Source organism: Rhyacophila brunnea, unplaced genomic scaffold (genome assembly GCF_057557595.1).
Source record: "Rhyacophila brunnea isolate RB1 unplaced genomic scaffold, BYU_Rbru_1.0 scaffold_10, whole genome shotgun sequence".
Lineage (NCBI taxonomy): Eukaryota > Metazoa > Arthropoda > Insecta > Trichoptera > Rhyacophilidae > Rhyacophila > Rhyacophila brunnea.
Window position 1 is genome coordinate 25,828,496 of NW_028232752.1, and position 15,389 is coordinate 25,843,884.

The window sequence follows — 15,389 nt, forward strand, 5'->3', positions numbered from 1 at the left end:
AAAATATTTGACAATGAAAATATTTAATCAGGTGAATAGATACATCAATTTTTCCATGAATTTATTCAACCCAACGGTTGATACTAATGTAAAGTTGATGGTTTATCCTGCATGTTATAATGTTTAACTACATTTGTTGACAATAATATTTTGTAGAATTCGCTTGCGCTTTTGATAAATCAGGGAGTAAATGTATACCTGCTCTGGGCCAGACCCCCTGGCCACGTGAGCTCCCTACTAGAATCGTTCGGGCCAGACTGTCTGGCCAAGAGAGTGCTAAGAGTTAATAATGGAATTGAATGCAAATTAAGCTATCAACATATTATACATTGTATTGTAGCGGGAATTAGGTCCTATTCATCATCATCAATAGCCTGACAACCCAAGCGTACTCTAAGAACTTCCTACATTTACACATATCCTGGGCAAGTATCCTTCATTTGTCGCCTGTCACTTTAGCATCTTTGTTGACACCGTCCGACCACCCGAGTCTGAGCTTTCCAGTCGATCTAAGATCGTCTGGTTTGGTATCCAGGATTACCGGTCCTGATCATTATGAAATTATATATAATAATAACAACTAGCGATCGACAACTGTAAGTTGGGGCGCGGGTGTTGCGATGTGAGTATGTTCGGTGTATTGCGAGCTATTAGGTCTCAAAACCGTCGCATCTCATGCTATAAGTTTTTGAAGTATTAAAATAAACATTTAAAAGTGTAACACCACTAAATTGACTAATACTCATCTAACTTAATTCCCTGATTAAGTTTCATTACTTATTAAAAATTTAATGATAGTTTTTGGCTGATTTCCATTGGTTGGTGATCGTTTAACGCAAAAAAACCACTTAACATCCTCATAACAAAACGAATTAGGATTATGTGGAATTAAAATAGGAGTTAAGAATAGATACACGCGGGCCGCATGATGACGTCATCTAATCTAAATTCTAAAAGCTGTGATTTTTCATGGAGAAACCTTTTTTGACGCGCTGGTGCTCAATGGTCGTGAGGAGCTTTTTTATAAAGGGACCGACGAAAAATGGTAATTAGTTTTTAATTCCCTCGTTAAGCTTTTTAATTTGTTCAAATATTCCATCATACATTCTTGGAAAGAAGGTACATAGGTACGTGGGGAAGTATAATGAAACAAAAAAACCAACCTTATATTATCAAAAGTTTCATAAAAAAAACAAGCTATACTTAGTGCTAATTATCAACCGAACTTTATAGTATCATCCAAAAACGGATATTATAAGTTTCGATATTTTGGACAGAAAACAAAATAGAGTGGGTATGTTGTCTTTCGAGATAATGCGATATAACGTAACGTGCGCGATGTAATTGCAGTTGATAGAAAATAATAACATCATCCCCGCCTCTTTCCTGCACAAGAAAAGAAATCTCATGTACGCATGTTCATTGTTAAGCGGCTTCATTATAGGTACTCAGTAAAAACTGCGATAAGGAGAGATCATTCAAGGATGAGAGAAATCTTCCCAAAGAATACATATGAATCCCAAACGATAGTATTCAATTATTGAATCGCAGACGCGTGTAGTCAATTTACCCACAATCGAAGGGCTATACACTGGATCCTGGGAACACTAAATTAATGGCAACTGTTTTACACTACTGGGTGTGGTATAACAGGCTACTGATGTCGAGTGTGGAAAAATATGGGATAAACTTAAGAAATATTGCACTGTTAGGGTGGCTTCACACGGAGGAAACGCGTATCTGATACTGGGATGACAGATTCTGAGTTTAAATTAAAACAAGTGGAACCATAGAGGTATTAATGGAACCTTTCACATGGCGATACTCATGCCTTACCGCGTCGCGATAGCTTGGCTGTTGGGCTGTATACGGTACCCAAACAGCGGACCAAACACATGAGAGAATGGCATTATGTACCTACCTATTCACCGTGAGGGTGCTTTATATTGTATAAGATGATATTGTTTGTTTTTCGTTCCTGCAGACTGTTGTACTGGCAGTATGTCTACGGTTTCGATAACGACAATTCTATATGTGCGATGCAGAATTGTGGGGCAAGTGTATGGCCGAATACCTGCATCTATAAATGACTTTATTTGTAAACTTATTTTTAGTTGTGTAAGTATTCATTATTTAAAAATATTTATTGGCTCTTCAAATGATCTACATGCGAAAACAACTGCACGTATCGCATGCCGGCGCCCTCGTATAAAGACACGCCAGTAAACTGGTAATCCGTAATTCGTCGGATACGTGTATTTTTCGTGTGATGCCGCTCTTTTAATCGATTGATTTAATAAAAATATTTTATATTGGTTGATTATGTTAAAAGTTTATTTACAAATTACTTGTAAGTGTTCGTCTTACCAGCGCCGAGGCCGGCAGTGGACTACCTGAGTCGTTGACGCCACAATCATTTTAAAACATAGTTTACTAATAAAACCATTACAATGCAGTTTTACTATGACTGTCAGGTATATTAACACAACAATGGGCCTTTAAAAATTAGCATTGTCTGTAGGTACTTACTGTACCATATTCAACGGAGACTAATTTATGATTAAAAGCCTCATTAGATGTTTTATGTCACTTTGTCAAAATTTTAACAATGTCACGTGATATTACGCAAACGTAAAAGGTTCTAGCTAGGACAATGGCTGTACTATAGTGTATGCATCATGTATTTACAGCATGCCGCCATATTTCGGGGACATTAGCCGAATGGACTGGAGCATTTATGGTGATTGCTCGGCGGGTCTCTACTGTCGGGGACGACATTATAATTTATGAACTGGACGTTGGGCGAATTTGATAACGGGGACTTAGTCCATGCACCTTGTATATTTAGGTGCCATAGAAACAGAGAAAATAATGTGCATAGACCTGCCCTATTATTCAATCATCAAGATATAATAAAATGTCAGTTAATGAATAAAAATAAACCTAATATTTAAGGTAATTACCTTAAGTATAAGGTTTATTGATGTTTTAGATGGCAACATTATAATATTTAAAACAAAGCACGATAAAAAAAACATTCTATGCACCTAGGTGCAACATGTGAAAGGAAAAGAAAATAGTAATAAACGTAGGTATATACTTGATTCAGTCGATGAGATTCGGTGAAAGTATTGGAGTAAAAGTGAACCAATCACAGACACCCAGGAGCACGAGAAAATTACATATATGTATGTATTCGTATTGTGACCTTATCTGGAATCGAGCCGAGAGCCTCCGGATGAAAATCCAGTGCATTGCACACTGGACGACGAGAGATGCCTTGCAATCTTAATATTTACTACAGAATTAAGGTAAGTATTATGTACCCGAATGAATTAATAAGTTGCAGGTAATAATAGTAAATGTGACCGACTTTGTGATTGATAAGGTTCATTGATAATATCAAAGTTGCGAGATGATGCAAAACTTTTGCTGGTACAGTTATGTTATAATATAGGCGTATGTGTATTAAGACTTTACATATAATACACGTTTGTTTGAAAACTCCCCAATAGTCTCCAACCACAAAATATTACCAGCTGATGGACTCAAAGTCAGTCCCAACTGGTTCCAGATCCAACGTATCGTGGTGTGTATCATTAAATTCTGCACAACAATTAGCAAAAAACTGCTCTCTTGCTTGCTTGTGTTTGCTGCCAAACGTTGATAAGTCTACATTTTGGATAACTTGAGTTACGAGTACCTAACTCGATTTATTAAATATGTGAATTTACATGAATATCAATTAAAAAATAATCTGACACATTCATATTCTATATAACGATATATCACGGAAAAGTGGTATTTGGACACCTCGTCATATTATTGATAAAAGTTTATAATTGCAGTTTTGTCAACATTTGGTCAAGAAAAAGTTTGTTTAAACACTAAACAATTTCTTGAGGTTAAACTGGTGAACGTTTAACGAACATATGCACATACAGCCAAAGTTTTGTAAAACCACTTCAATTCAATCCGTCATTTTTGGTTATTGTATTAATTAAAATAAATCACGATATGTAGTATGTATTCAATACTAATCAGGACCGGTTTCGTCCGCTTCAATGTAACATCGTCAACTGATACAAAATATACAATCCATATTAAAACTAAGTTAATGAGAGATCACCGAGTAACAATATACAATATAGCATTCTGATTTAAAAAAATGTTATATTAAAAGCTTGTAACTACGCTTACAGATTGTCATTTATCTAATAAAGTATTATTCAATTAAAATTTTATCGAATGAAAATTAGCTATCTATCGTTTTGTATCGTTAAAAACGTGTAAATTTGATAATCAATAATGCACAATAAAAAATTCCAGTGTGCATCATTTTATCTGCCAAAAGTTTCTAAGTACGATTGTTTCTAATAAATAACCATATTGTATACAATTATTCTTAGATTATGTGGAGCAATTAACATACTCAATTAAATCAACATAATTACAATCCTAACTTCAATAACGTTTAGACTATGACTGATTTTGATGCATAACACGATTTTCGTACAAACTTTTGGCAGTAACATCGCGAATGCTTGATTGACAATGTTATTATGTAAAATGTAAAGCTTACGACCACATAAATCGATATCAATAATTAATGAGTTGACGCGACACATAGATGATATGCAATTTAAAATCAATCTGCCTGTAAATTCAATATTCATGACTCCCAATTTACTAATCAGCAATCAATCACCGTGAAAATAACAACGCAGATGGCATAAACACGGCAACCGAGTGCATTTATGGCCATTGCGTTAGCGGATTTTGCTTTCGGGCACTGGTTTTGATTTATGCCCTGGACGCAGGTCGAATTTGATTCTAACATTGCCATGAAACTACGCCATACACGATACATATTTTTAACGGACTTGGCACAAATAAAATAACATAATATTAACTAGGTAATAGTTACTAATATGCCCACGACGTCCTTCAGAAAATACGTTTTCCTTATATGGATTGTATGCGTTATATGCCAATGAACAAATTACGCCATCTGTCACGTACGATAGAACATAATTAACGTACATACAATTAATTATAAAAGAATGTATGTATTTTTTATTGATTTATCTCCAGATAGTGGCGGCAAAATAGTCCTACAGCCATAAGACAATATCTATACAGATGATTATGCATTTGTAAATCAATCACCAGACGGGAAAAAAATTGAGCAAGATCGAGCATCGAGACATATGAGCAAATCGACTTTTTTATAGATTTTAGAAATTATACAATATTGTATATGATATGGTTGACTCGGTGCACAGATTTGAATCAAACTAATTTTATTCAACTGAATTATACGCAAACGTATAAAGCATTCATATCAGAAACACACGGAAATTAACGGTACAGCGCAAAACCCGGGTTGCAATGTTTGTGGGTTTAAGTCGAATTTGCTGCATATTTTAAGAAGTTCACTTTATTGCCACTGAACGCGAAATGAGTACACATTTTACCTAGTATGTTTGGATATAAGTATTGTTAACGTGTTGCATATTATTATTTATTACCAAGAATTATGTGATTAAAAGGACGCCAAATCGAATGTGTGGTAATTTTTTTTTAATAATCTATATAAATAAATAATTATATAATTCTTTATTTCAAAAAAAAAAAATATTTACCAATGAACTTTAAGTCAAATTGTATTCAAGGACCAGTTTCCAATCAAAATCCGTTAGTGAGTATCAAGAATATAATAAATGCACTTTGTATTACATTTTGCTATTTGTTTGGATAGTAAAGAGCAATAAATTCCGGTGCACACTGTAGGCGTAAGTTTTATTAACATTACGTGAATGCGGTGTATATTATACTATAATCTATATATTGAAATACAAATATTTATCACAAATTCCACAACCAAACTGGGATGGAACGTATTTTGGCACGTGAATGACGTTTTTAAAAGTGACTTTATATTATTCATAAAGCGTAGTGTCTAACCAATGTTTGCTACCAGTGAGATGTATGCAGTAAAATATGGAAACTTAATGTAAGCACTACGTGGTATAGATAGGTGCATGTTGGGCATAACGCGGAAGAACCGCAAAATAAACACATCCATAAGAAGACAGACAAGAGTACGCAATGTGATAGAGATCGCCAATCTGGTATAATAACATGCCGTTCGGCGTATAAACAATAATGAAAAATATAAATCATTTTTACTGTCATATTAAATTTTCTAAATGATTATGCTTCTGTTCAGACAAAAAAACAATTCGAAAAAGCGATAAAACTGTTATAAATAATACATAAGTCATTTTTATGATTGACAATTTTATTGTGTAGGTCGTAGGTATATTTTTGTAAGTATATGATACTTATACAATATACCGACATAATCCATAGACGACATAGCCATACATTTTGTATAGATCTACCGGGACCAAGATTTCCTTACGCTGAAGCGGTGTTACAAAAGCGATTTAAGAGTGGCGGAAGAGTCCGAAGGATGTGGTGCGATTTTGCGCTTGGATTATGGCTCAATGCTGGGGTGTGACAGGGTGAAATAATATAGTATGATACCTACAGGTAATGAATAGAAAAAAAAACAGTGGTAATATGCACTACCAATCATATCTACACGTGGACATTTCAGGTCTAGAGTTTTCTATCTTCCCCTTTACATTATTGTTTTTATCGTATATTAATGCATAACTCGCCAATCGTGTAATTATGACAAGAAATAAATAGCTGGCAATAAAATTAGTAAATAGTATATGCATATAATTATTGCCTGTATGTAGGACAACACGTTGGCCACGCAAGTTACTGTTGATTACTTCATACCAGAGTCTACCTACATCTACAATGATCCCGAAAAGACATAATAATTTTATTTCCTCACGACACTGGAAACGTATTCTGAATAAATCTGTACACATAGCTTATTCCAACAAAACTGCATCCAGCTGGATTCCAGACGGACGCAAACTGGTAAAAGTAAAAAAAGTAGTCCCTTACGAATCGTGTCACGTGCGACGTCGCGAAAAATCGACGCCGAAAGAAAAACAGGAAAATGACAAAACAGCTGCTACTTGCGGCTCAGCAACGCCAGACAGAAATAGAAGAAAAATAATGTTAATTCTAACTGTAACCAAGACGAATCACAAAGACAAAGACTTAAAACATTTTGTAAATGCATACATACTTAGCAGTGTATTTTCTGAATAATAAATTATCTATACCAGACAAGCATTTTTATATTATTGTTTCTACCTGTAATTCTATTTATGGAAAGGGCGACAGGAACAGATTATAACATACAATCAATATACCTACTAAAATATAATTGAATATATAAACTAAACATACAGTGCAACTTCTATATCAATGTCAACACGGTCGTTTCTAGTACTAAACACCCCCCCCCCCGCATTTTACATTCCGCGCATCAGTAATTCAGTGTGTGTTCGATATCGTGTGGAGTTTTATCAACATAAAAATGCATAAACCTTAACGGAAGCAGCCGAAGAGTTATTATTTCGAATTGTGAGAATCAGGAAAGAAAACTTTTAATTCCTCTCTATAGTGCCAATAGTATGACAAGTTACGTAAAAATCGAGATCAAAGCTGGTCTATAGTTAATTATCTCTCTCGATCGAGGGTCATGGAAGTAGATTTTAAATTATATATAAGTAAATTATTGAATATTTATGGCTTAAATAAAAAAGATTTCGTCTTTCAGTGGTAGTATGTTTTGCGAAAATGCTTAAAGACAATACCAGCTAATATAGTCTATAATGTGTCCACGTGTGAGGACATTATAGAAGTATTAAATAATAATGTTTATGGGGTGCAGTCGCAGTACACGCATGAATACTTAGGTACTTCATTTAAGTAAATTAAGTGATATTGTTACTTACATTAATCCAGCATTCAATATATGTTTTGTGATGGGTTGGTTCTACGTCGATAGTATTGCAGTCGTGATATGATACGAATGATACAAATTATCACAGGTGGAAGGTACTTACCTGAAAAATAAACAAACAAGTCGATATTAGTCTTGGATAATATACATGTTATCGTGTTCTTCCGACAGTATAAAACAAAATCGTACACACAGAATTATGAAAATGGTACAATTAAACTTGATGACTGACTACAATACGCAAGCAGTGTATCTCAACCGGGGGTCATGTGACCCCTTGGAATCACATAAAATGACAGAGGCACCGGTCAAAAATCAACTTTGGGGAGGGGGGGCACAGCAAACTGTAGAAGGGCCAAAGTGAGAACACATTATGAAAACCAATGGAAAACGATTAAAATCCAATAAGGAAATTATTACAGAAATATAAATAAATGGTAATTTTATTTCTAACGAGAAACTATTGGGGGTATCAGAAAGGGATCACAAGCCCAAAAAAGCTTGAGAAAAACTGCATTATTACACATGGTAATATCATATTGTGGATATCATATTCTATTCTCATAATGTTTTACTTTATAATTGTAATTCCAGACACATGCAAAATAACCTTGTGATATAACGATTGGGTGTCAAAAGTTTGTCAGAAATTTATGTTAAAGTAAACGTTTCGTCCCACGCAGAATTTACTATCTAGCTTTCAAATTGTCCATACTAACATGATAATATTGTGTGTGTTAAGAATAATTGCTCCATAACGCTGCGTGGTGTAAATTAGAAGTACATACATACCTATACAACATTTGATAAATTATTGGGAGCATTATTTTGTTATTCTCCATAGGTGTAAAATTAACCTACAATAATTGATGATGCCAATCGGGAGGGTAATAGCTGTGTTTTAACAAAATGCTTATATAAAATGTTAGGTAATAAATTAATGATAATATTAAATTTAGGTGAGAACAAGTTAGTTTAGTTTGATGGATGTTTTCATGAATATTTAAAATACGGTAAACGTAATTAATTCACTTTAATTTGACTGAAAAAAATATTTTCGTTCCTCTATTCAGCTGAAATCATGTCATTATTATTATAAAATAAAAAAAACTTAATAAAACTGTTTCGGTTAATGATTGACGAAAGAAAAAAATATTCCGGTACCGGGAATCGAACCCGAGCCTCCTGGGTGAGAGCCAGGTATCCTAGCCACTAGACCATACCGGACGGCGGAGGAGTCGAGCTAGTAATTTTTCAACAGAATGGTGGAAACAAAATATATTATAGTAGGTACCTACGTATTAGATAATAATAAATGATTTGTGAAAGTATTATTTTTAAATTCGATACCGACCTATTTATCTTAACTTTGTACGCATTAAACATGACAATCTCGTAATAGTGTAACCCGAATAATCTGCATAATATTATGTCCTATACTAGAGCTTCCAAACCTTTGCGTTGTGTAAGTAATAAGTAATAATATATTGGTGAGTATTGTAAAAATTAAGCGTTTTCTTAACGTCACATAATAAAATTCATGGCATTTGACGCAATGACATTGGCATTCAAATTATGTTTGGCATTATTCCATATTATTCTCTATGCCAGGTCGCATATCTAAACTCGTCCGATTGAGTCGAATAAGTCGATGTGATTTTGTTGGTATTCACAGATCACAATAATGTAACTTAATGTAGTACCTGTCTGCAGCTCGAATGCTACATTTTTTTTTTTTTTTAAAAGCTGGTGTAGCAAGTAACAAATTTCACACGACATGGGACGCACGTCTTCTTCTTTGTGTGCCATATCCGTTATCAGACGTCGGCGATGAATTTGGCCATTTGGCCCCTGTCCGTCGCTGCTCTGAATAGGGATGGAGTGCTGAGCTCAAACCAGTCCCTGAGGTTTTTGAGCCACGTATAATACCAAAATGTAGTATTGGCACGTATGCAGAAGCTGCTTTTTCATTCGTTTCGGCTAGTCGGGTAACGTCACCGTTCCGCCATGTCTTCGCCTGTGCGCTGGGAACACAGTTGCACCAATGCGCCCGATTTTGATTTACGACCATATCCCAGACGAGACGATTTTCAATGTCCCACGTGGCATATCTCTATAGGCAATGTATCTCGTCGTTAAAATATCATATTCAGGAATTAAAGAGTAGTGTTTATGTAAAATACGCAAAATTTGTTATGTATCTAATTTAAAAGTTTGAAAATGTTCCGTGACGCGAAATGGTTTGGGAACCACCGCTCTATACAATATACCGTATTAAATAATACAATTATTTATTGATAATGTGTGGAAATTGCATTATTATTATTATTAAATTATAAAACGCCTGTAAAATTAAAATGTATATAAATATTTATTTGTAACTACGTTTGGTACCGACCCAAATTACTTTTTAATATTTATACGATTAATGACATTATTAAACTATACACTGTCAAAACATTGATAAAATAATCTATTCATAAACTATGCCATTTGGTTTTTAATTAATGCGGAATAATGTTATATCAGAATGATATTATTCAACATTGCAATGATTAATGAATAAATACATTATACTATATGATATTGAGTGACCCCCCCAATGATTCATACGGCCATGAAATAATAAAATAATTTAATACGAGATCGGAGTTCCCTGACGCCTTCGCCATTGTACAATATGTTAGTCATCGCATCGTAGAGTGCAGAATTCAATTATTAATGAATATAAAATTCTAGTAAGGATTGATTTTGAAGTAAGATGATTGACTTGTTCCTAAAATAAAGTGATTCAAACTGTAATGAAGCGAGTGACTGACAGTAGGTAGGTACCTACTGATTTAAAAACGACACAATTTCAGCATTTACAATATTTAGATCATGTACCATCCGCTCACGTGAGTACTCAAAAAAGACGAGACTGAAACTCCAGTATCTAGCTAATGTATTTCAACAGCGGCTCGCTGACTGCAAGATTGGAATCTCTCAGTTTCAAAACGTTCGCGACTGAAACCGAAGAGACGCGACATGCTAGTCTCCCAGTTTCCAGTCATCCATAAAACAGTGGTACCAATAACAGTAGATTCGATGAAAAGTCATATTTTCTTACTAATATTGGTAGCACTGAACTGAACTGAAGAAGAAATAACAAGCCAAGACGTCAAAAGTTAAAGAAGGCCTACCGATTTTTAATTTAAAAAATATGGCAGATGTTGAGAAATACTCCTGTATAATTAAAGGCTGCCAGAATATTCCCGTAAAGATTATTACGGAAAAAAGCTTAGAGTGAAATGGGAAAGACAATGGGTTTGACAGTTTAAGGTTATGAGATTATTAGGTTTTACTAACCCGTGTGCGAGGCATCAGTCACTGGCCAGTTTATGAGTTCCATCACCAACAAGTTCGTCAGATTTTAGTTTCTGCGTGAGCGTGGCCTTACGCAACTAATCTATATAAATTACCTCATTGCCCCGTGAGCAGTGGCGGCCGGTGACAAGAATATGAGGGAGTGCAAAAAAAAACTCACCTATTTATGCAAGAAGTCCCCATCTTCCATCGATTTTGAAAACACGTCGATAACACGAACATTAAAGTCTGGTGTTGACGATATCAATTGTTTTTCTATACTTAACATCGCAAGAGCATTTAGCCTGTCTTGAGTCATTGTATTTCTCAAAAATGACTTAACCTTTTCTAAAGTTGAGAAACAACGCTCACTTCCTACTGAAATCATCGGGATTGTACAAATTATTTTTAATAGGGTAACACTTTTGCCAAATACTTCCAGTAAATTATTATTAGTGAAAAGTTGAAGTAGCAATAATGCTCCAACAGTAACGTAGAAATCTTCTCTACTGTATAAGACTATTAGTTCATTTTTAAGTTAAAATTTGTCACGTTAATAATAATTATTCATTATTTATAATTAAGTATTAAATTACCCGATTTAAAAAAATTCATTTACTAAAATATAAAGCCAGCCGGCTAGGTAGGCGGCTAGCTCTCTTCAGTACACATTTTAAATATACGTATGATTTTGAAATGATTAATGCGAAACATAGCTGATAATTTGGCATAATTCGGTCGCGTTGTTTACGGAACTCTAACTGTGACCGCCGATTTTTAAAAATTCATTGAGTGCAGCCGCATTGTAGATATGTTTCAGACGATGCATATTTACATATTCCCCAAAGTTTTAACGTTGTCCATCGAGTAATAAGATAGTTATAATAAAAGTTATAAAAAATAAATGTCACCTCCGCGCATTGCCAATCTGCCCCTATGTTAAACGTCGAACTGCAAAAAATGATATAAACTTTGCAACGAAGGAATTTCGGCACATTTAACATGATGAGTGACATGCTTATTGAACATATTTAAACCGAAACGTCGATATTGAGTGGGAAAAATCAATATCTTCGGTATTTTCTTTAAAATCAGCCCATGTCAGATTCAAATCGCAGAACGTTCCCGCGACACGACAGTGCTGTGATCTGTCATATAAAATCGCAACTTCGTTTAATGAATGCATTGTCACGATACCTACGATGACGTTATTGCATTGAATCGTCGATTTATGCTCTAAATTCCCATTGATGACATTCTGCCGCTACGGCAGCTATCCAAGGTAGGGTTGTATCGAAGTATTAGCACTTATTGTGATCCGAAAGCAGTCTTTATACTTACCCACCTATAGAATAGATGATGCGCCGATGTGAATAATAATTGCTTCATGAATTCGACTCGGAAAATTAATTCCCATTAAACTATAGGACAGTGGGTAGTTATCGACATACTACCTACACAGTTACCTACCTAATGATAAGGTTAATGATACCTACCTAATCTCAAAATGACCACGAAAGAAATGGGGCCTTTTTATCGTACTTACTTACCTATCAAAATAGGTACCACCTAATCTCAAATCGACCACGAAATAGGGCCCCATTATCGTTTCAAATAAGAAAAATTATAAATAGGTAGGTAGGTACCGTTCAATGAATGAATACCTGGCTGAGCTAATAATGTCGGCCAATGTAAACTGTCATCCGTCTCGATGTGAATCGCTCATTAAAATAACGATGAACAATAATAATTCCACTTGTAAAATTCTCATTCAACGACAGTACCTATGCTCCATTTCCTTCTTATTGAATAGATACCTACCTACCTATCTGTACAAAATAAACGTAATAATAAATATTATAAGTCCTATGTAACTAGGTACCTACTTCAATACGACAAACACTAGGATAACTAATTGTTAAAAGCTACCCACCCACCTACGTCTACAATTCTACACCTAAGTAGGTACCTATTTATTCTCAATAACAGCGTTTCTGTGAAATACCCACCTGATTAAAAAAATCAACAAGCTGAACTGAACTGTACTGTACATCAAATTTAAGATACCTACCTATTGAAACACTAATAGTAATAGGGTAATCTCAAAATGAAAATAAAAAAATTAATCCACCAACGTTAACATAATAATATCGGCGAAATCGGTGAAACCGGGAGCGGCTCACGTTGAACTAAACTTACTAAACTAACCGTTTGATAAATAAGTTGGGAATATGTTTCTATTTTTGCACGGCATGCATCGACATGACATTAGTCATCAATAATTAGGCTTCCAACTATATCTCGACGCGTGGCCTAAGCGCGTGTGTTGGAATATTTATATCGGCCAGTGTATGGTTTTATTGTCCGAACGCCGAGTTAAGCTTTGTGTGCTATGGCATTAGGTACAGACAACCTCCTGAAGAATTAACTTGGAAAACATCATTTCCAACGAAGATTCATGTAGTCTTATAGAACTTTGTTGGTTTTGATTCTACTAGCCTCATTTGCTGTTGTGAATTTTTAAATGTATGCGTGAAAAATAGTGTAAACTCAAGGTACACTTTGAATTTTGCTCCTTGCCATGTCTCACCGATGGAGGTATGTGTATTAGTCGCGTCTCATTGGTGTAGTTACGTGTGTATTGGTAGACGGTGGCGTTGCGCGTCGAAATCACTATTGCTCGAATGCGCGCGGAATTCAAAATGATTGATTTCGTATAAGTTTTCGATATCGCATTTTTCGGAATACATGGGGGTTGTATATTATATATTTTTATTTAATCGATGATGGGAGTGCAGTGCACACTTTGCTCCTTTACTAGAGCCGTCTCTGCCCGTGAGTCCGCCCGTATAGATTGCTAAAATACGACAATGTATTTAAGGGTGATGTTAAATGGATCGCTCACCTAACCTAACATGATTTCGGTGTGTGAATATTATTGCAGTAAGAAAATTATTAAAACACCAGAAATATCCTACAGATTTAAAAAAATCTTTATATTATGCAGAGATTGTCAAAATTTGGTTCGATAGATGCAAGGAACATACTTTATAATGTCCTATATTTAAAAAAAAATAGTATTATGCTTTCGATACATTTAAATGATCAAAAATCAATTATACTATAGGTATTATTAATATACCACATTATCGTGAAGCTCACAGATCCAGTGTTCCCTGGTGAAGATCGATAGTCTTGACAAAAAACATGACATAGTTGGAGCGACGACAAACGAGAGAAAGCTATCTAGAATTTAGCATTCATAACAATAATCGAATGCGCCCTGTTTAATTGGTGCGTAGTAGAAGAAATACGCATTTGTGCATGTTCAAGGTTAAATAGGTACTATCTTAGCCATACTATTTTGGTTGAAAAAAAATAGTTTTGCACTCACTCACTTAGGATCCAGGATTTTCATTAAGTAGTTTTTGCAGATTTCAAGTAAGTATAAGTATATATAAAATAATTATAAAAATTATTAATGATAAAATATGTGTGTATAAAGATATAAGAAAAAAGTATGGCAAACGTCATTATTATAAACTACTAACTTGAAACTTCGATAAGTCGCAGGACGGATGTGATGTTTTATGATGCTGTGTATCGTACGGTTAGCCTATTTGATAGCACCATAAAGGTTAATTTTTTATAACTATATATTGTTTGTAGACATTTTAAATAAGCTAGATTTATAATTGCTTTTATTATTTTATTTTATTTTAATAGGTGTTTTATAGGCGCATTTCCAAATAACTAATACCATAATACTCATAACTCGTAAATAAATAAAAATAGTTTTTTTAATTTTGGCATGTATTATATTTTAGAATATCAGATATTTTTATCAAGTAAATAATCTTGAATTGAAATTGAAAAAAGAAAAACTTTGCAGCGCAAAAATTAAAAAAATAAATAAATAGAAATTGGGTACAATGATAAAACTAATATTCAGAACAAAGTGTGAGAGAATGCCGTGGATTATATTAAGTAAATTAAATTAATGATTAAAGTCAGTGCACATTTAGAATGTACAAAAGAGGTAACTCCAAAGTTCTGACCACCTTACAAACTCACTAAGTGATATGATATGTTACGTTCAGACGACGTATGAATGTAGCTAGATAGATGTACTGAAATGTATTCC

At 34.3% G+C, this 15,389-nt stretch overlaps 1 protein-coding gene and 1 non-coding gene across 4 annotated transcripts in view; both read right to left on the minus strand.

Moving 5' to 3' along the window:
- The window catches only part of gukh (NHS actin remodeling regulator GUK-holder), a 469,721-nt gene that overhangs the window by 183,800 nt on the left and 270,532 nt on the right, over positions 1 to 15,389 (minus strand). The window lies entirely within an intron of this gene.
- On the minus strand, positions 9,056 to 9,127 carry TRNAE-CUC (transfer RNA glutamic acid (anticodon CUC)). Its single transcript has one exon. It is a non-coding gene; the product is annotated as a tRNA-Glu (tRNA).